The sequence below is a fragment of the Pelobates fuscus genome, chromosome 4, assembly GCF_036172605.1.
Source record: "Pelobates fuscus isolate aPelFus1 chromosome 4, aPelFus1.pri, whole genome shotgun sequence".
Classification (NCBI taxonomy): Eukaryota; Metazoa; Chordata; class Amphibia; order Anura; family Pelobatidae; genus Pelobates; species Pelobates fuscus.
In genome coordinates, this window is record NC_086320.1 from 216,567,598 (window position 1) to 216,589,006 (window position 21,409).

The following is a 21,409-nucleotide window of genomic DNA, read 5'->3' on the forward strand; positions in this document are numbered from 1 at the left end:
ACTTGGCAGATATGGATTAACACCTGTCCTCAGAGACCCTGATACACACTGACACAGAGCAGAATAGGGACTGTTCCCCCTACATAGGGTCACTTGGCAGATATGGATTGACACCTGTCCTCAGAGCCCCTGATACACACTGACACAGAGCAGAATTGGGACTGTTCCCCCTACATAGGGTCACTTGGCAGATATGGATTGACACCTGTCCTCAGAGACCCTCTACACACTGACACAGAGCAGAATAGGGACTGTTCCCCCTACATAGGTCCACTTGGCAGATATGGATTCACACCTGTCCTCAGAGCCCCTGACACACACTGACACAGAGCAGAATAGGGATTGTTCCCCCTACATAGGGTCACTTGGCAGATATGGATTGACACCTGTCCTCAGAGACCCTGATACAAACTGACACAGAGCAGAATAGGGACTGTTCCCCCTACATAGGGTCACTTGGCAGATATGGATTGACACCTGTCCTCAGAGACCCTGATACACACTGACACAGAGCAGAATAGGGACTGTTCCCCCTACATAGGGTCACTTGGCAGATATGGATTGACACCTGGCCTCAGAGACCATGATACACACTGACACAGAGCAGAATAGGGACTGTTCCCCCTACATAGGGTCACTTGGCAGTTATGGATTGACACCTATCCTAAGGATCCCTGATACACACTGACACAGAGCAGAATAGGGACTGTTCCCCCTACATAGAGTCACTTGGCAGATATGGATTAACACCTGTCCTCAGAGACCCTGATACACACTGACACAGAGCAGAATAGGGACTGTTCCCCCTACAGAGGGTCACTTGGCAGATATGGATTGACACCTGTCCTCAGAGCCCCTGATACACACTGACACAGAGCAGAATTGGGACTGTTCCCCCTACATAGGGTCACTTGGCAGATATGGATTGGCACCTGTCCTCAGAGACCCTGATACACACTGACACAGAGCAGAATAGGGACTGTTCCCCCTACATAGGGCCACTTGGCAGATATGGATTCACACCTGTCCTCAGAGCCCCTGATACACACTGACACAGAGCAGAATAGGGACTGTTCCCCCTACATAGGGTCACTTGGCAGATATGGATTGACACCTGTCCTCAGAGACCCTGATACAAACTGACACAGAGCAGAATAGGGACTGTTCCCCCTACATAGGGTCACTTGGCAGATATGGATTGACACCTGTCCTCAGAGACCCTGATACACACTGACACAGAGCAGAATAGGGACTGTTCCCCCTACATAGCGTCACTTGGCAGATATGGATTGACACCTGTCCTCAGAGACCCTGATACAAACTGACACAGAGCAGAATTGGGACTGTTCCCCCTACATAGGGTCACTTGGCAGATATGGATTGACACCTGTCCTCAGAGACCATGATACACACTGACACAGAGCAGAATAGGGACTTTTCCCCCTACATAGGGTCACTTGGCAGATATGGATTCACACCTGTCCTCAGAGACCCTGATACACACTGACACAGAGCAGAATTGGGACTGTTCCCCCTACATAGGGTCAATTGGCAGATATGGATTGACACCTATCCCAAGGATCCCTGATACACAATGACACAGAGCAGAATAGGGACTGGTCCCCCTACATAGTGTCACTTGGCAGATATGGATTGACACCTGTCCTCAGGGATCCTGATACACACTGGACACAGAGCAGAATAGGGACTGTTCCCTCTACATAGGGTCACTTGGCAGATATGGATTGACACCTGTCCTCAGAGACCCTGATACACAATGACACAGAGCAGAATAGGGACTGTTCCCCCTACATAGGGTCACTTGGCAGATATGGATTAACACCTGTCCTCAGAGACCCTGATACACACTGACACAGAGCAGAATAGGGACTGTTCCCCCTACATAGGGTCACTTGGCAGATATGGATTGACACCTATCCTAATGATCCCTGATACACACTGACACAGAGCAGAATAGGGACCGTTCCCCCTACATAGTGTCACTTGGCAGATATGGATTGACACCTGTCCTCAGAGCCCCTGATACACACTGACACAGAGCAGAATTGGGACTGTTCCCCCTACATAGGGTCACTTGGCAGATATGGATTGACACCTGTCCTCAGAGACCCTGATACACACTGACACAGAGCAGAATAGGGACTGTTCCCCCTACATAGGGTCACTTGGCAGATATGGATTGACACCTGTCCTCAGAGACCATGATACACTCTGACACAGAGCAGAATAGAGACTGTTCCCCCTACATAGGGTCACTTGGCAGATATGGATTGACACCTGTCCTCAGAGCCCCTGATACACACTGACACAGAGCAGAATAGGGACTGTTCCCCCTACATAGGGTCACTTAAAAAGCTCTGCATGTCCCCCATCAACAACACGTCTTTAAAGTGTCCTGTCCTTGCCGGCGTGGTCGTGGGAGGAGGTCGATGACTTTCACATCTTCCTCTGTTAGATTCCCGTTGTGCTGTGACATCACCCTTATACGCTGTGTAAAGCATACTTTTTAATTTATTTTGCAAATGCTGCATCCTTTCCCACTTTTTGTAATTTGGTAACATTTCCACCACTTTCTGCTTATACCGGGGGTCTAGTAGCTTGGACACCCAGAACAGGTCGTTCTCCTTCAGCCTTTTTATACGAGGGTCCCTCAACAGGCACGACAGCATGAAAGACCCCATTTACACAAGGTTGGATGCCGAAAAAAAAATTCCCAGCTCCCCAGAGGCTGTCCTAGCACCCCGGTCATACAAATATTCATTAATGGCTTTTTCTTGTTGGAGCAGGCGGTCGAACATTAGGAGTGTTGAATTCCAATGTGTCGGGCTGTCGCAAATCAAGCTCCTCACTGGCATGTTGTTTCACCACTGGATATCTGCAAAGAGCGCTATGGCCTTGTAGGAACGCCTGGAATGGCCACACACCTTCCTGGCCTGCTTCAGGACGTCCTGTACGCCTGTGTACTTATGCACAAAGCGTTGTACGATCAGATTACAAACATGTGCCATGCACGGAACATGTGTCAACTTGCCCAACTTTAATGCCGCCAACAAATTTGTTCCGTTGTCACAAACCACTTTGCCGATATCCAGTTGCTGCGGAGTCAGTCACTTTTCCACCTGTGCGTTCAGGGCGGACAGGAGTGCTTGTCCGGTGTGACTCTCTGCTTTCAAGCAAGTCAAACCCAAGACGACGTGACACCGCCGTATCCGGGATGTGGAATAGTACCTGGGAGCTGGGGTGGTGCCGTTGATGTGGAGTAAGATGCAGCAGCAGAAGAGGACTCAGCCGAGGAGGTTATGGAAGAGGATGGAGTAGGAGGAGTAGAGGAGGTGGCAGCAGGCCTGCCTGCAAGTCATGGCGGTGTCACCAACTCCTCTGCAGAGCCACGCATCCCAATGCGCAGTGTAGGTGATATACCTGCCCTGACTATGCTTTGCAGACCAGGTATCAGTGGTCAGATGGACCATTGCCCCTACACTGTGTGCCAGACATGCCATTACTTCCTTTTGCACAATCGAGTACAGGTTGGGGATTGCCTTTTGTGCAAAGAAATTTCGTCTCGGTACCTTCCACTGCGGTATCCCAATAGCCACAAATTTTTTGAATGCCTCAGACTCCACCAGCTTGTATGGTAAAAGCTGGCGGGCTAATAGTTCAGACAAGCCAGCTGTCAGACGCTGGGCAAGGGGGTGACTTTCTGACATTGGCTTCTTACGCTCAAACATGTCCTTGACAGACAACTGACTGTTGGCAGATGAGCGATAACTGCTCAAGGCGAGAGACGGAGTGGCGGACGGTTGAGAGGGGGCAAGAAAAACAGCAGTGGTTGACGTGGCTGAAGATGCTGGACCAGGAGGAGGATGGCGGCTTTGAGTTTGTGTGCTGCTTGTACTCATGTGTTGATCCCATAAGCGTTTCTGATGTGCGATCATGTGCCTATGCAAAGCAGTTGTACCTAGGTGGGTGGACTTCCCACGACTCAGTTTCTTTTGGCACAGGTTGCAAATGGTATCACTGTTGTCAGAGGAAGACACACAAAAAAGATGCCACACTGCTGAGCTCTGCAATGATGGCATTTTGGTGGTGGACACAGCATGCGTTGATTGGCGTGCTGTCGGGCTGACTCCGGGTGCCGATGCATGCTGTCTGACTGTGCCACTAGCTCCTTGCGACGACCTCCCCCTGCTTCCAACTCGTCTCCTCCTCCTCCTCTCTGTCTCCCCATCTGAACTTTCACCCTGTTCTTCTTCTTGCCGAGCGGGCACCCACGTGACATCCATGGACGCATCGTCATCATCAACAGCTTCACTTGTATCTGACAACTCAACAAAGGAAGCAGCAGCGGGTACAACATCATCATCATCACACCGTACGTCCATGTGTGTAATGCTGCCTGACTGAGACATATCCCTGTTATCTACATCCTCTGGCATTAATGGTGGCGCATCACTCATTTCTTCAAATGGATGTGTAAATAACTCCTCTGACATACCAAGTGAAGCGGCAGTGGTGCTAGTGTTGGTGGTGGCGGCAGGCGGGTGAGTGGTATCTTTAGAGGTGCCCGAAGCTAAGCTGGAGGAGGATGGTACGTTAAGGTTCCGAGTGGAAGCTGTAGAAGATTGGGTGTCCTGTGTTAGCCAGTCAAATATGTCTTCAGAACTTTTCAAGTTCCGGGTACGTGGCCTCTGAAAACTGGGCATTATTCTAGGGCAAAAGGGAATCACAGCACCATGACCACGATGGCCCCTGCGGGGTGGCCTGCCTCTGCCTGTCATTTTTTTTGCATTAGACCAGATATAAATGGCAATGTGCACTGGCAGAGGTTGGCAGAGTACACGCTGTAGGCCTGACACCCGCTTGAAGACAACTAACTGCTATTCAATCTATAACAGTGGAAAAAGTTTTTTGGTTTTAAATGCACGCTATAGTGACACCAGATATGAGTGGCAATGTGCACTTGCAGAGGTTGGCAGAGTACACGCTGAAGGCCTGACACCCGCTTGAAGACAACTAACTGCTATTCAATCTATAACAGTGGGAAAAGTTTTTTCTTTTTAAAGGCACGCTATAGTGACACCAGATATGAGTGGCAAAGGGCACTTGCAGAGGTTGGCAGAGTACACGCTGAAGGCCTGACACCCGCTTTAAGGACACTGACTGCTATTAGCTTACAGTGAAAAACTTTTTTTCTTTTTAAAGGCACGCTATAGTGACACCAGATATGAGTGGCAATGTGCACTGGCAGAGGTTGGCAGAGTACACGCTGTAGGCCTGACACCCGCTTGAAGACAACTAACTGCTATTCAATCTATAACAGTGGGAAAAGTTTTTTGGTTTTAAATGCACGCTATAGTGACACCAGATATGAGTGGCAATGTGCACTTGCAGAGGTTGGCAGAGTACACGCTGAAGGCCTGACACCCGCTTTAAGGACACTGACTGCTATTAGCTTACAGTGAAAAACGTTTTTTCTTTTTAAAGGCACGCTGTAGTAACACCAGATATGAGTGGCAAAGTGCACTTGCAGAGGTTGGCAGAGTACACGCTGAAGGCCTGACACCCAGATGCTTTCAGACAACTAACTGCTATTCAATCTATTACAGTGAAAAAAATGTTTTGTTTTTAAATGCAAGCTTAAGCTATTGTGACTCCAGATATGAGTGGTGGCACTGGGCTAGTGTGCACAGTATCCACTGTGAGCCTGACACAGAAGCTGGCAGGCAGGCAACTGCAATTACATTACACAGAAAAATAAAAAATAAAAAGCAGACTGATGTTCTAGCCCTAAAAAGGGATTTTTGGGGTGCTGTCCTTACAGCAGAGATCAGATGAGTCCTTCAGGACTGTAGTGGACACTGAATACCCTAGCCTAGCTATTAATTTCCCTATCAAATGAGCAGCAGCTACACTTTCCCTCCTCTATCTAAGAATGCAGCTTCAGAATGAATCTTAAATGGATGCTGTACAGGAGGTGGGAGGGTCTGGAAGGAAGGGTCTGCTGCTATTTTGCTGGAATGTGTCTGCTGACCGTGAGGCACAGGGTCAACGTTTACTCAATGATGACGAATAGGGGGCGGATCGAACCGCGCATGTGTTCGCCCGCCATGGCGAACGCGATCACGCTATGTTCGCCGGGAACTATTCGCCGGTGAACAGTTCATTACATCACTACTAGAAACCTGTCTTACTATTTGCAGGGAACCACTTGCAGTCTTATTTGTATATACCACTCTGCTTCGGCTGGATCCCATGGTCACGTGAAGGCGTGCTGACGTCACTCTTGACAGAACTGTTGAAGCATTTCTCTTGACCAATCGGGCTTCTTCAATGTGTATACTCTCACAATAAATTCTCCAATCTTTTATACCCAGTTCAATTTGTATTAATTAAAATCCTCATTCACACCTGAGACCTTGTAACACTAACAAGTCACATGACACCGGGGAGGGAAAATGGCTAATTAGGCCAAATTTGGACATTTTCATTTAGGGGTGTACTCACTTTTGTTGCCAACGATTTAGACATTAATGGCTGTGTGTTGAGTTATTTTGAGGGGACAGCAAATTTACACTGTTATACAGGCTGTACACTTACTACTTTACATTGAAGCAGAGTGTAATTTCTTCGGTGTTGTCACATGAAAAGATATTAAAAAATATTTACAAAAATGTGAGGGGTGTACTCACTTTTGTGAGATACTGTATGTACATATACATATAAATGGGTCTATGTATGTGTAAGCACATTGGTATATGTGTAGATACATGTATTGGTGCTTGTGTGTGGATGTATGTGTAGGTGTGCATGTACATATATTCAGGCATTTGGTTGTATTTATATGTATATTGTTGTATGTACTTGTGTATAGTGCATATGTACTTGTACATATACACAACTTGTGTATATGTATATGTAAATGTGTGTAAGTTTGAGCCTGTGCATGTGTCTGTGTATGCTGGATATAGGCCTTCATGCATATCCTGTAACTCTTGAATGGGAATTCATGCATTCTTAATATAAGTAATTTTTATTTTTTTTACTCTCCCCTTTTAGCACGATCTTCTGCACTGTTTGCTTGTTTTTTTTCCTCTCTCTCCCCCCTCACTCTGATCTTCGCACAAGATATTCACGACCCAAGAATGGTATCTATTTTCTAACAAACCTGTGTCTTATCTGCACTCATGTCCCTGTATCACAACTCCACTTTGAATTCTATGTGTCGTCTCACTCAGAAATGGTTTAGACTTGAGAAAGGGAGGTTCTCCTGAAAGCTTGTCATTAAAGAATTCTGTTAGTCCAATAAAAAGGTATTACAAGATACGAATTGTATCTGTTTTTTACACACACATATATGTGTGTACATCTACATCACTAGACTAATACAGCTACAATCTCTACTTATAAATAAACACTATATATATATATATATATATATATATATATATATATATATATATATATATATATATATATATATATATATATATACACATATACCGTATATACTCGAGTATAAGCCGAGTTTTTCAGCACATTTTTTGTGCTGAAAAACCCCAACTCGGCTTATACTCGAGTCAATTGTCTGTATTATGGCAATTTGCATTGCCATAATACAGACAGGGGCTGTCAGAGAGTTTACTTACCTCTCCTGCAGCTCCTGTCAGCTTCCTCCTCCTCCGCGCCGTCCGTTCAGCACCTCGGTCAGATCCCAGTGTAAGTCTCGCGAGAGCCGCACCTCTCGCGAGACTTACAGTGTGAGCTGATAGAGGAGCTGACCGGACCGGCGCAGAGGAGGAGAGAGCTGACAGGAGCTGCAGGAGAGGTAAGTAAACTCTCTGACAGCCCCCTCCTCCCCCCCACTGAACTACCAATGCCAGTAGACCACCAGGGAAGGAGCCCCCCTCCCTGCTATGTATAAAGCAGGGAGGGGGACGAAAAAAAAATTATAATAATTATTACAAATAAAATAATAAAAATAAATATTAAAATAAAAAAATAACAATTAAATAAAATAAAATAATACAAATTAATCATAAAAAAATATTAAAATAATAAAAAAATAAAAAAAATAAAAAAAAATTGACCACTCCCCACCAAGGCTCTGCAACACACACACACACACACACACACACACACACACACACACACACTGCACACATACTCATACACACACACTGCACACATACTCATACACACACACTGCATTCATACACACACTGCACACATACTCATACACACACACTGCACACATACACACACTGCACTCATACACACACGCTGCACTCATACACACACGCTGCATTCATACACACACTGCATTCATACACACACTGCATTCATACACACACGCTGCACTCATACACACACGCTGCATTCATACACACACTGTAAATAAATATTCAATTAATATAATTTTTTTAGGATCTAATTTTATTTAGAAATTTACCAGTAGCTGCTGCATTTCCCACCCTAGTCTTATACTCGAGTCAATAAGTTTTCCCAGTTTTTTTGGGTAAAATTAGGGGCCTCGGCTTATATTCGGGTCGGCTTATACTCGAGTATATACGGTATATAAAAATATATAAACACTATATATATATATATATATATATAAACACACTATATAATTATATATATAAAAATTATATATAAAAACAAAATAAACAACCCAGCACACTCACTTATTCACTAAACAAGGATTTGTAATATAATGGGGGTTTAGTTAAATTATATCATCATATATTGCATAAGACTGCCATAACGTCAATGTACCCCATTCTTGGCAGGTCCTACTCTAATGCTTGCTCTTATGAGATTATTCCACTTACTTGGGAAATACTTCCTTACTGGGACTCTCTGAAAGTCAAGGCTAAATAGGGTCCTGGAATGAGGCACCTGGAATGAGGGGTGCAAAACCAAGGAGTTGGCCTGGACTCCTAAATATATAAATGAAACCAAGAGGGCTGCACTCACCTGAACATGCATACATTACAGGGTGCGGCTGGGGCCAAAATATACAACATACAAAATACACAATCCAGCGCACTCACTTCTACACTAAGCAATGATTTTTAAATCTTACAGATTGTAATCGTTTTATTTTAAAAAACCTCACCTAGGCAAAAAATAATGGGGGTTTAGTTACATTATATGATCATATATTGCATAAGCCTGCCATAACATCAATGTACCCCATTCTATATATTCATATATATATATATATATTTTCCAAATATATTCAATTATATCGTAGTTTCTAAGAAAACTTCTACTTAAAAGGGGATTATCTACTAAAATTGTACATATGCTCTTTGATCTCTCCTTTTTTCGTTTCCTTCTTCCTTATTCTCTTCCCTTCCTCTTCTTTTTTCTTTCTTTCCCTTCTTTCAATCTTCTTCCTTCTCTTTTCAAGAAAAAAAAATCTATAAGAGTACTTTGTACATCTCTAAGGTCTCAATTGTTTTATTTTTTTTATTTCAAAATCTATATTAAGATCCCTAGGGTAAAAAATACCCAAGTTCTATGCTCATGACATCTCCACCTGGCCTATCTTTAAAATATTATTACCCACGCTCCAATTATTATTATTATTATTTACTTATAAATCACACCTATAGGATCTGCATTATCTACCTCTGCAAAATGTGTCTGTACACTGCTTCTGCTGCATATATGTGTTCTTTATATTTTGAATATGTTAATTCCCCCTAAGTTATAGCTTTCTCGTCGTCCGTCCTACATAATGGATGCCATGTCCACACTCAAGTATATAACATTCTTTGTATTGCAACTTATAAAATCCCTAACACTATATTATTTTCCTGTTGACCTAGATTTGAAAGAAAAGATAGATGTTTGTTTACTACAGCTAGTATTTTTGCATGATTGGCACCGACTACAATAATAGAAACCTTTTTATCTAGCCATGTTTTTTTTTTCTGGACTTTATTTTAAATAGCTTTTTACTAACTTGTTCCTTAAACTAGATGCCCCTCTAAAAAAATAACATATGCCTTTTCTCTCATAATTCTCTGTAGATCTTTATCTTTTTTTTTAGTATAAACCAATATTTCTGGACCATTTTTATAACTCCTGAAACTAACTTCATTTGAATTTTTGAAAGGCTTGTTTCTCTTCCTATTCTCAATTGCTTGAGTTCTTCTCTCAACTTGTTCTTCAGCAACCATTAGGATATCATTAGGATATTTTTTATACCTAAAGTCTTCCAATAGTTTAGCACTTTGTTCCCTATTGTCATTTCCATCAGTAGTTTATTTTTATTCTTAAATGTTAACCCTTTGAAATATTCGTTAACCATTGGTCATTGTGACCACTGTTAAAATCAATAAAACCATTCATATCCACAGTTTTAAAATGACTTCTAGTTTCAAATATACAATCTTTAATACAAATGTCCAAATCTAAAAGTACTATTTTCTCCTGGCAAAAATTAGATACTAATTTAATGTCCCAATTATTATTTTTAGATGTGTTTAAGAATGTGTTTAATTTGTCTTTATTCATTTTACAAATAAAAGAAATGTGTCACCTATGAAACGGTGATGGGTGACCAAATTCGACACCAAGCCCTCATGAAATTTTCAATTTCTGGTAAAGCATTGTCTATCTAAAAAGTACTTCACTACTTGACTTGACGGGTTAATCTAAAAATTCTTTATGCAATTTAGATTAAGCATAAAATGTAGGAATTCTAGGATATTGTATCAAAACATGTCCACAGCAGTGACAGCAAGGAGAGTGCCTGGAATGACAGGTAGTCCCCCTGCTGCTGTAATAAATTAAAATAAAGTTTAAACACAGTTTAAAATAAAATAATATATACTTAGATCATATATATATATATATATATATATATATATATATATATATATATATATATATATATATATATACACTGCTCAAAAAAATAAAGGGAACACTTAAACAATACAATGTAACTCCAAGTCAATCACACTTCTTCACATTTTTTTTTTTATTCTTTCTGCTCAACCTGCTGGATTAGTTATCTAAGCTAATTTGGGAACTAATTTTTTACTTTCTCATTGTGATTATTATTTTCACTGCTAATATTATATATTGGTTTTACTCTCTCTGTCATTTTTGGGTGCAGTCTCTTTGAACTTCATTGTATGGGTGCACTTGTTGTTACTACTATGTATCAAGTCTCTGTTCTCTCATTATATATTCTTTTCCTCGGTTTAATTTTTTCTGGTCGGACATCTACTTCCGGGATGCGTTTGGAACGCATCCCCGAGCATGGAACGCAAGGCGGAGCGGTTTGATGACGTCATATATGCGACGGACGGAAATGCGAACATGAAAATTAGGCTTGGTACAAGGAATCAGGACATTATCGAACACACCTGTGAAAGCTCCTCTCGGATAGGTGGTAGGGAATACGTGGGAAATGTTTAGTGTATTCATATGCTCCATGTTTTGTTTACCGATCAGCTGCATACTAGGAGACTTGTTCTTATTGTTTTCCCCTGAAGAAGTTCAGTTTACTGAACGAAACGCGTAGGGCTGGTATCCAAGTGCTAAGAGTTTATTTTATTTTATTTTTATTTTATTTTATTGTATTCATCTTTTTTGATGCTGCTTGAGGATCCTATCAGTGTAAATCATCTCTGACGGTGTTCCTGCTTGCTGCTATTGAGATGTCAATTTGTGATGTGCCTATTTAATACCTCTATCCTGTAAGTGCAATATTTATTAAAGATTTATGCTGTTTTAGAATCTCTGCACTATTATTTCTCAATTTTTCTCTCCTATATGCTGGAATACGAAAACGAGGATATTCTTCAATCAATTTGGGCTTGTGAGCAGGGGTGTATCCTGGTTTTGTGCTGCCCTAGGCAGGACAAAACTCAGACGCCCCCCTCACCCCCACCCCCCCCCCGCCACCCCCACCCAACCCTTCCCCCGCCTTCTAAATACACACACACTGACAGATACGCATCCATTAGCTAACTGTTAGCTAATGGATGCGTATCTGTCAGTGTGTGTGTGTGTGAGTGTATGAGTGTGTCTGTGTGTGAGTCTGTCTGTGTGTGAGTCTGTCTGTGTGTGAGTGTGTCTGTGTGTGAGTGTGTCTGTTAGTGTGTGTGTCTGTTAGTGTGTGTGTCTGTTAGTGTGTGTGTCTGTTAGTGTGTGTGTCTGTTAGTGTGTGTGTCTGTTAGTGTGTGTGTCTGTTAGTGTGTGTGTCTGTTAGTGTGTGTATGTCAGTGTGTGTATGTCAGTGTGTGTATGTCAGTGTGTGTATGTCAGTGTGTGTATGTCAGTGTGTGTGAGTGTCTGTTAGTGAGTGTGTCTGTTAGCTGCTAACAGACACACTCACACACTCACTAACAGACACACTCACACACACTGACATACACACACTAACAGACACACACAGTCAGACACACACACACACACTCTAACAGACACTCTCACACACACACACTCTAACAGACAAACAGACACACACTAACAGACACACTCACACACACTAACAGACACACTCACACACACTAACAGACACACTCACACACACTAACAGACACACTCACACACACTAACAGACACACACATTAACTCATTTTTTTTTTTAATTTACCCCCCCAGCCTCCTTACCTTTGGGAATGCTGGGGGGGTTCTCCCTCTCCCTGGGGTCTAGTGGGGCTGCCGGTCGGGCTGCTGGGCTGGTTGCTGGGCGGGCGGCTGGCGAGGGAGCACTTCCTCTGAGCTGTCTGCTCAGCTCCCTCGCGCGCCGCAGAGTGAGGCTGGGAGGCGGAGCCGGAATATGACGTCATATTCCGGCTCCCAGCCTCACTCTGCGGCGCGCGAGGGAGCTGAGCAGACAGCTCAGAGGAAGTGCTCCCTCGCCAGCCGCCCGCCCAGCAACCAGCCCAGCAGCCACCAGCCCAGGATGTCTGTTAGCCGCAAGGCTAACAAGGCATTTGCCCTGGGCGTTTGGGGGCGGCTTTTTTTGCCGCCCCCTGGAAAATGCCGCCCAAGGCAAATGCCTTGTTTGCCTCGCGGCAAATACGCCCCTGCTTGTGAGTGTGTATTTCACCCATTTTATATTGCTCTAAGGAACGGCAATATTGCCCTATGTCTTTCTATTTTTTTGCATTGTAGTTACCAGTTTGTCGGCATTTTGTAATTTCACATGCTGTTGTGCAAATTGGATAGACAACAGGTGGAAATTATAGGCAATTAGCAAGACACCCCCAATAAAGGAGTGGTTCTGCAGGTGGTGACCACAGACCACTTCTCAGTTCCTATGCTTCCTGGCTGATGTTTTGGTCACTTTTGAATGCTGGCGGTGCTTTCACTCTAGTGGTAGCATGAGACGGAGTCTACACAAGTGCCTCAGGTCGTGCAGCTCAAACGTTCTAACTGTATTTTGAGATATATATATATATATATATATATATATATATTTCAAAATACACTTAGAACAAATATATATATATACATAAATATAAATGTATATATCACCTATATATAAATACAAATAATTAAAAAAATATATGAAAATTTATATATATATTAATTCTACGTATATATTTATGTAATATTTTTACATAATTAAGTCATTTTATTAATCACAATTTGCAGGACCTGCCTGATAAATCAGGCAGAAAGTCCAGAAAATTTAATTTGCTAGCACTATATTGCTAAAATGTGTTACAACGATGATATCATCAATGAAAGTGAAGTTTTTTGCATTTTTCACACACAAACGACTCTTCCACTGACGATATAATTGTTGTGACAGGTTTTACCATTTTGAAACACTAATATTTGTGTTCAGTGAAGTCTCCTGAGTATAACTGTACCCCTTATGTACAGGTTCTAAGGTGTTTTCAAAAGTTACAGAGTCAAGTATAAGACTTGTGTTTCAGTTTTTCACATTGAAATTCGCCAGATTGGTTATTTTGCCTTTGAGACATGTATGGAAGCCCAGGAATGAGAATTACCCCCATGATGGCATACCACTTAGTCACAAACACTGGCCAAAATTGGTGTTCAAATTAGTTTTTTGCATTTTCACACACAAACAAATATTAACGCTAACATTGGCCAGTGTTTGTGACTAAGTGGCTACTAAAAAAGATTGGACATACCCCATTTGCAATACCTTGGGTTGTCTACTATTGCAAATGGTATGCCGTCATGGGGGTAATTCTCATTCCTGGGCTACCATACGATCTCAAAAGCAGCGTAACCAATCCGGCGAATCTCAATGTGAAAAAACTGAGAAATGTAACATACTATATTTGACCCTGTAACTTCCCAAAACACCATATAACCTGTACATAGGGGGTACTGTTTTACACGTGAGACATTGCTGAATACAAATATGTGTATTTTATTGCAGTAGTAGCAAACAGTATTATATATATATATATATATATATATATATATATATATATATATTTTTTATTCATATTAAATTATGTTTCATAGCTAAATATTTGATGTTAAATGAAAGCCCTGTTTCTCCTTAATAAAATGATATATAATAAGTGTGGGTTAAAGATGTGAATTACAGTTGAACATACATATAGTCAAATTCCAAGTTTTGTTTATGCTTTATTTTGATCAAAACGTGTACATTTGGCTTAGTCCTTAAGGGGTTAAAGATTTCTTTATAGCATTTATGAGATTTCCTTTTAACTTGGTACATACATTATATTTCCTAACTGTCTAAAACACTCCACATATCCACAAGTAAAATCATTACTTCCTACACTTATTTGCAGGTTTCATCACCATCGATTTATTCATTTGCAGTTCCTTCATTGCTTGTCTTTTTTCCTTAGTTACAATTAGTTTTTTTAGATTCCTATACATTTTTTATTTTCAAATTAATCAGTTGTCAGATTTTCAAACATTTGCATTTCATTGAATCTACAAAAAAGCAAGAAAAAACTATTTTTCTGTAAGCCCTGAATGGACAATTTAGAATTATCCTAGTAAACGTAAAAAAATATTTTTTTAAAGACAGCTTCCTAATAAGGTATTGTATATCTACAAATGTTTGGCATTTATATATATATTTTTAGGGGCACATTTTAAACCCTTTCCCTAGATAGACTTATGTGCATTACTTAGTTCTACACCTGCTAAATTAAATACTCGTATTGCTCTTCCATCCCTTGTGTTCTCCCCTTATTGTCTTTTTAAAAAAGTGGGTTTAAAACCAATTGGTCCCACCATCATATTTTGTGAGCCTTTTTAACATGTTATTTGCGCCAAGTATGCAATAAAAGGATTTTATGCTATTTAATTTTTCTTTTACATTCCCATTCTCTTATATAAAGTCGGACAACTTTGAGTCTTTTTATTCATTTTATACAGAAGAACATTAAGCTAAGTTGCTGTGTTTGCTATTTAAAATCACAGCACAGGCGGACTGGTTTTGAAGCCATAGTGCTTTTATATTGTGTTTTAAATTGTTTACAGTGTACACATGTTTTGTATTTTCCTTATCACCTTCTTTTGTTATTGGGTTTTCATTTGTGGTGTTTTATCCTTAACACCTTACGGACACAGCTTCAGAAGTAAAAGGCAAGCATGACAGTGTCCTTAAAGGGTTAAACCTAACCTTGTCCTAACCTTCCCGAAACTAAATTTATCCTAATCTTCTACCTTTGCGCCATCATTCTAAACATTGTAAGTGAAGATTACATAAATAGCTCTCTATTTCAACTGTGGTGTTTTACATGTATATGCAGAAGCTTAAGTGTTGAAGATTAAGTGCTCCAACACTTTGCATGACCACTGTGAAGTATTTGCAAAAAAATAGTTTAAGCTCTGCCTGTATTTCCTTTTAAATATATAAGGAAAAATAAAAATTAAGACACTCATTAGATGATACAGTAGAAAAAGAAGGACTTAATCAGCAGGAAAATATCTACAGGAAAAGTTAAACATTATTGTTGAAGACTCTATAAAATACCCTTAAGATTGTTAAATAAAGTGCCCTTGTCCAGATAAGAAGTGACCTTGACCAGAATAGTAAAATAATATAAGACCATCCAGAGGCATTCAAGCTGATCTCAAGATTTCTCAAATGTACATATTTTGCAATACAGACTCTGAATTAGTCTGAATGTAGACTAGATTTTATGTATTGATCCAACTGAATGATCGAAATCCAGAAATGAGCAATGGCAATATACAATCGAGAACTCAAATACAGTGATAATTAGACAGTTTTGGCCGTTGTGTGCCAGTAAATTTGGTTTAGACAAATTTGTTTTAATAGATGACTCCATATAAAAAAAATAAATAGCACCGTATAGTTGTCAAATATATACCAAATAATTAAACATTATCATTATTATTATTATTGTTAATTACATTAATAATGCATTTATATTATATACTAAATTCATAATATATTTTCAATTTGTTGTTATTTGAACCATTTGTCAATTTGTCAGCTTGCACTACAAGTAGGAAGAATTGTCTGAGAAAAGAAGGATAATTTATATTGCAAATTTGTAGCGTATTGGATTAGTTTAGAGTGAATCCAATCGTAATTCAGTGTTTAAATATGTAAATCCTGTATTTAATATTGTATTCACATCTTAGTATTAATGATTTAAAAGCATACACTGGATTGTACCAAATGAGATGTATTCATTTGGTTGAAAAATAACTGCATTTTAACTGGATTTGCATTCAGTAAGTGTGAGAATTTACAATTTATTATTTTAACAGAATTTTGTCAATCTGGACCCTATTTGGTCCTTAGTGAAGGCATTTTACAAACAATGTATGTGCATACCGTATATACTCGAGTATAAGCCGACCCGAATATAAGCCGAGGCCCCTAATTTTATCCCAAAAAACTGGGAAAACTTATTGACTCGAGTATAAGACTAGGGTGGGAAATGCAGCAGCTACTGGTAAATTTCTAAATAAAATTAGATCCTAAAAAAAATATATTAATTGAATATTTATTTACAGTGTGTGTATAATGAATGCAGTGTGTGCGTATGTGTGTGTGTATGAGTGCAGCGTGTGTGTATGAGTGCAGCGTGTGTGCATGAATGCAGCGTGTGTGTGCATGAATGCAGTGTGTGTGTGTATGAATGCAGTGTGTGAATGCAGTGTGTGCAGGGCCGGTGCAAGGATATTTGCCGCCGTAGGCAAAAAAAAATTTGCCGCCCCCTCCCCCCCCCATATGTCCTGACTTCCCCTCCTCCTCCCTTAGTGGTCCTTACCTCCCCACCCCCGTGTTCCTTCACCCCCCCCCCCCCAGTGGTCCTGACTCACCCCTCCCCTAGTGGTCCTTACCCTCCCCTCCCCTAGTGGTCCTTACTTCCCCCTCCCCTCCCATAGTGGTCCTTATCCCACCCCCTCCCTCTCATAGTGGTCCTTATCCCCCTTCTCCCTCCCATAGTGTTCCTTATCCCCCCCCATCCCTCCCATAGTGGTCCATATACCCCCCCTCCCTCCCATAGTGGTCGTGGTCCTTATACCCCCCTCCCTCCCATAGTGGTCCTTATCCCACCCCCTCCCTCCCATAGTGGTCCTTATCCCCCCCTCCCTCCCATAGTGGTCCTTATCCCCCCCTCCCTCCCATAGTGTTCCTTATCCCCCCCCATCCCTCCCATAGTGGTCCATATACCCCCCCCTCCCTCCCATAGTGGTCCTTATACCCCCCCCCCCCCCATAGTGGTCCTTATACCCCTTTTTTTTTTTTTTTATTAATTTTTTATTATTATTATTTTTTTATTATTTCTTTTTATTTATATATATTTTTTTTTCGTCCCCCCTCCCTGCTTGATATATGGCAGGGAGGGGGGCTCTCCTTCCCTGGTGGTCCAGTGGCAGTTGAGTGGGGGGGAGAGTGGGGCTGGCAGAGCTGTAACTTACCTGTTCTGCAGCTCCTGTCAGCTCTCTCCTCCTCTGCGCCGTCCGTTCTGCTCTTCTGTCAGCTTACACTGGAAGTCTCGCGAGAGCCGCGGCTCTCGCGAGACTTCCAGTGTAAGCTGACAGAAGAGCAGAACGGACGGCGCAGAGGAGAAGGGAGCTGACAGGAGCTGCAGGAAGGGTAAGTTACAGCTCTGCCAGCCCCCCTCTCCCCCGGTCTGTATTATGGCAATGCAAATTGCCATAATACAGACCTTGACTCGAGTATAAGCCGAGTTGGGGTTTTTCAGCCCAAAAAATGGGCTGAAAAACTCGGCTTATACTCGAGTATATACGGTACATACATATATTAATTAATATAGTTACATACACTTCAGCATATAACTATATTAATTAATTGTCATTTATATTAATACTTAAAACTTTTTGTGATGGAAGTAGATGTGGCAACCTTCCCTGAGACCTTACTGTGTGGTCTCTTTCATACATATACTTAGACAACACAAATATGGCAAATATACAGCTCTTTAAGGGAAACTATAGTCACCAGAAAGAGAACGCTTATTGTATTTGTTCTGGTGAGTTTAATCATTTCCTCAGGCTTTTTGCAGTAAACACTGTCTTTTCAGAGATTTGTGATTGGCTTTGAAAACCACTTCTGATGATATCAGCCATGCAGGCAGATCATGGGCAGATCCAGCACCAGCAGACTGGCATGAAGGAAATATTGTACTACATTTAGGGGAGAAAGAGGAAGGCAGGGGGGCTCAATGGTGTTTTAACACTGTAGGGTCAGGGATACATGTTTGTATACATGTATAGTGTTCCTTTAATCTAAATTAAAAAAAAAGTGGTATTACACTATGATGTTCTTTTTTCTTTAGATTAAGAGCCATATTCCCATATTTAGGTTGTATGTGTATATATATATATATATATATATATATATATATATATATATATATAATGTGTGAACAACCTTGTTTGTGTTTAGTTTCATCCAAATTGATAAATGGCCCTTGATTGTTTTGATTTCAATATACAGGGAGCTACATAATAGCATTTTACCCTGATTCATACTGCTTTTGAGCAGGTATGTGGGGAAAACATTTACCAAATGTATTTGTTATAAGTTTGGTGTATTGCAATGAAGGACTACTCTATGACCCACACTCATGAGCCAAAGGCTGTAAAGCATTTTTGGGGTAAGACAGTGTTATTTATTGAGTTTATTTGTTTATTTGAGTGCTAAGGAATTTGCTGGTGCTTTATAAATAATAATAATAATAATAATAATAATAACAAACAATATTATTAATAATAATAATAATAATAATATACAGAGTGTTTAATTTCTTCTCATTGTCACTACTAGGGCTACATGAAAAATATAACAGATTTTGGGTGGCTCATACAGTTTTAACCTTTTAGTCATGTAATTATTATTTTTTTTTACTTTTGCATTCATACAGACATTCACAGGAGACATTTTCACAGGAGCATGTGGCGCCATTGAATCAGAGACGTTTACATTAAAAGGATACTATATTGCTAGGTTAGTAAACCCTTACTGTACCCAATTCCAGCACAGATCACCCTCGGCACTGGGTCAGCGATCCACCTCCTCTGATGTCACCCAGTTGGGAGGTGCTAATACGCATTCGGGAACAGTGCCGCAAGTACAATAGTCCTTCCCCATAGGAAAGCATTGCTTATTTTCTTGTGGAGATTTTACTGATGCTGGATATCCTCATGCAGAGCGGGAGGATTTCCAGCGTCGGTTGACCAAAAGTCATCTAACAGCAGGAAATGCCTCTAGTTTCTGTCAGATGGACAGCCACTAGAGGCAGTATTAACCATGCAATGTAATTATTGAAGTTTATCAGAAACTGCATTAATTAACATTGCAGGGTTAAGGGGACAGAGTCACTGCACATAGACCAATTCCAGAGACTGAAATGTTCTATAGTGTCCCTTTAAAACCAAGGATATTCAACATTTTTGTGTACAGTAGTACTTTTGTAAAAGAGAAAATGCTAAATTTGCACAAAGCAATGGAATATGTAAATTACTGTAGATAATAAGGTAATATAAAGAAATTTACAGCAATGGAAATTCAGGAGAACTAAACATTTCAGACATCTAGGAAGTAAGTTTATGGAGGTAATGCTGCTGCTAGAACTGGTCTGCTCATAGAACTAGAATGAAAATTCAACATGCACATGCATATGTTTTTTTAAGATCTGGCTACCATTTTAATGAAAATTCCTGTAGACAAAAAGTACCGTTTTCATGTACTCCTCTTCATTCGATTTACCTTCAAAAAATAAATTGGAAAAATATACAAATAAATAAAACAGAAGTCTTGTGTACATAAATAATTGAATTCCCTTTGTTTTGCATGCATGAGTAAGAAATGTGAAATTGTTTCTCTTTTTTTTTTATTATCATCTTGAACCTTTTCCTGTAGACATAATCTTTGTCTTAGCTGGTAGACTATTTGCATTTTGTTAGCTCAAGTCACTTAATGATCCCAACATATATGCTTTATGAAATAATTAAAAGACTAAAAGGAACAATATATACAGTGTCTTATAAAGCAAAAATTACAATTTGTGATTGGTAAGAATCTTGTTTTAAATTGAAAATCTGTGATTTTCTATAAACACTACTTATATTTTTTCCTTAGCCTTGCTCCTGTTAGCAGCACCAGCTGGGGAATGAAAAATAGGAGTAATTAAAGGAGCACTTTTTCACACATGATTGCTTTTTTATTTGTAGTGGGTCCTCGTAGTATGGTACAATATGGTGTCTGCTGTCCTCTCTATAGCAGTTTTCTTTGCTCGTTTTTTTTTAATTGTGCATTTCATTCCTAAGAGAAGCCCAAGGGCTGCTAATCCACTCTCAGGGGATAATTCAATTTGTTTTGAAGTGGTCCAGAACAAGGCACAGCCTGATGCATAAAAAGAACACAGTTTTGGATTAGGGTTTAACACAGCTCCCCTTTAAAAGCTGTAGGTCAGTGCTGATTCCATTACTTTCTCAAAGAAATGGAATCCTCACTCAGTACACACATATGTATGTGTTTTATTATAGAAATAAATAGCCGTACAATAAATTCAATATTTATCATTAGAAATAGTTCGATGCTGCTAAGAATAAGGATGCTTCTTTGCTATAAAATACCTTCAATACATAATTTGCAAAATATAAAATAAATAAAACTTTACAAATTAAATACATATTCTCCTGTAAATGTTTACATTTTCCTTAAGATGAACACAAACCAAATGTCAATACATCAATTAAGTGGAGCACTTTACAAACTTTCATTAAGTGAGTTATGATGCATACTGCTTATCCTTTGTTCTTATGAACAAAAATGACATACGAAATATTTTTAATAGTGTAACGTGTTCATATTTGAAATAATTACATAAGTTCAATATTAATATATAACAGCAGCATGAAATATGTTTAAAAGGTT